Source organism: Pygoscelis adeliae, unplaced genomic scaffold, assembly GCF_000699105.1.
Source record: "Pygoscelis adeliae isolate BGI_AS28 unplaced genomic scaffold, ASM69910v1 Scaffold67, whole genome shotgun sequence".
Taxonomy (NCBI): Eukaryota; Metazoa; Chordata; class Aves; order Sphenisciformes; family Spheniscidae; genus Pygoscelis; species Pygoscelis adeliae.
The window spans coordinates 7,920,598-7,923,156 of NW_008825271.1; positions in this window are offsets into that span (position 1 = coordinate 7,920,598).

Below are 2,559 nucleotides of genomic sequence, written 5' to 3' on the forward strand. Positions count from 1 at the left end.
CTTCCCGGCTCTGCTATTCAACTTTTATATTGTAGCTAAATTAGTACTTTTGATATTTTTAAGTTTTTTTTTTTTTTTTAAACATTTATGTAGAACACCACATAATTGCGGAAAAGATAATAGTCACATACCCTAGGGCTTGGTGTACACTTATGTTAAAAGTACAGCTTTTATTGGCAACTAAAGTAATAACCTTTCCATGTCAAATTGCTTTAAATTAAACTTAAAAAAAAAAAAATGCTGGCTGATACCCACACTTAGTAATCGTCAAACATTAGCATAATGTGGAATACTAAAGCTGCCTAAATCTTGGGTTTAAAAATAATTATTTACTTAGGTAAATTCTCTATTCAAAAGCATAATATTAGATTTTTTTTAACACAGTCTCCTCGATGTATATATTAAAATGCAGACTTCAGCTTGGCTTGGAAGTGGGACTGAATGTTATTGTGGCCTCTGAGAGGAAAAAGGGGGATTTTATACCTTTAGCTCATCCATCCATCATTGGTCGCCCTGAAAGAAATGTGTTAAGGTGACGCCTCCGAAGGCATAGGTGCTGCAGGTGACATCTAGTGACCCAAGACCAGTGACCTGGAGTACCTGCTGATTGCACCCGACGCCGCAGCCCCGAAGCACACACATGACATTTCTTATGCTGGAGGACATCTGGGAGACGGGTGTCTCAAGTATGTGGGTAGGCAAAGCCGAGGGCACCGGGTCAGTAAAGTGTTTCATACAGGTGCATTTTACTTATCTGTTTCTGCACGTAACTGGAGGAAACGTGGTACGGGCCATTCAAATTTCTGGTGCAGAGCAGGAGAGGAAACTGCACACCATGAGATGTGGCTCTCGGGGCTCTCTGCTGCACGTGGAGGAAACTGGACCTACCAGGTGCCGTGAGGACACAAGCCCTCGTGGTTTTCTGCTTTTTGGGAGGCCCAGGCTCTGACGTGCCCTGCTGAGGACTTCCATCCCTCTGCTAGGGCTTCCCTGTGGAGTCCACCACAGCACTGTGAGTCTGGCAGTTCTCCCTCAGAAACACGCCACTGTTTTGCTGGAAGTTCAGCAAAACCAATTTTGGAACATCTTCTTAAAGAAATCAGCAGTTCCCTTAGGGAAAAAGGTTTTGTGGCAAATTCCTGCACCTTTGGGTAGCAAGGTAGAAAGGGATTGCCTTTCCCACTCCTTTAGGGAGCAAGAAGCTCTGGGAGGCTCTTGTTGCCTTTCCGGCCAGCCGACAGAGGAACAGAAGGGAGCGGTAGCACCTGGGAACAAGAGGTTTATGATCTTCAAGAGAGAGAGTTGAACAGTTGTTGGGAGGGAAAACGCAAGGAGCTGAGGACTGAAAACTGGATACCTTTCCCAGCCTTGCCTAATACCATATGTATTTTACACTGTGATTATAAATCTGATTACATATTAATTTCCACACTGTTTTAATTCTTTAAAGCAGGGCAGGAAAACACACGAAAAATTCCTTGGAGAACCCCAATGCAGTCTTAGAGCATATGCCTTCTCACCAGAACAGGTTGAAATTCTTCAAAACTCCCAAATCACAGTGAGTGTTTGCTGATAGATTTTCACCTACCCGGTGTCTTTTCTCCATTCGGTACTTCTTTCTCTAGAACTGTCCCTTCCCCCCCGTCCTATCTGACTGCTTTCCCTTGCTCTGCTGCCAGTGCAGCTGCTGGCGCCCCATCGCACCAAGGCCAAACGGAGAAGAGTGGAGAGGGGCCAAGCAGGGTACGTTGACAGTACACAGGGGTTACCCAGAAATACCTCTCGATACCAAGGCCTGGATTTAGCCTTCATTTACTTGCTCCCCAAATGACTCCATTGCAATCCATGAAGCTTCTGGTACCAGGACTTTATCGTCGGTAGCAAACACAGGAAGACTCTTGTTCATGGTTGAGTACAAGTATCTTCCACCTCAATCCCTTCCCGTCTGAATACGTGAATATGTTCTTGAATCCAGGGGGGCCTGAAAATGTTTCCAGGCATAAGGGAAGGCTGTAGATCCCATTCCCACTTTTGTTAAAGTTCTTTCCCAAACTGGGGCTCAATGAGGACTAATTCAGCCCTTGCTGGCTTGGGCCTGGGGACAATATGCCCTCCCCTGGAAGATGTCCTTCGGGACACAACCCCACACTGCAGCTGCAAGCGCTTTCTGCCATGCTCTATTTGCTCCCCTTTCACCAGCATAGCATGCTGTGTACAGACGCAGTTTCTGTCTTTAGGAAGCCTCATTAATTCACAAGATACATATTTTTTTGCTTGGCAGTTTGTAACAGCTTCTTAAATGTGTAAACTAGCATTTTCAGATTTGTATTAAAATACCAACAAATAGATTTGTGTTTCCATAGGCTACTTCCTATGTCTGGTCAGACTACTGACACTGCCTTACATGTACAGTTGTTGCATAAATGATATGTTAACGCATGAGAGAAGCCATTCATTTGAAACTGTTCAGAATGATTAAGGGCTTTAATTACAGCCCTGATTAAAACAAGGCTTTTGGTAAATAGCAAAATGGCAAATACTATGCTATTCCATTACAAA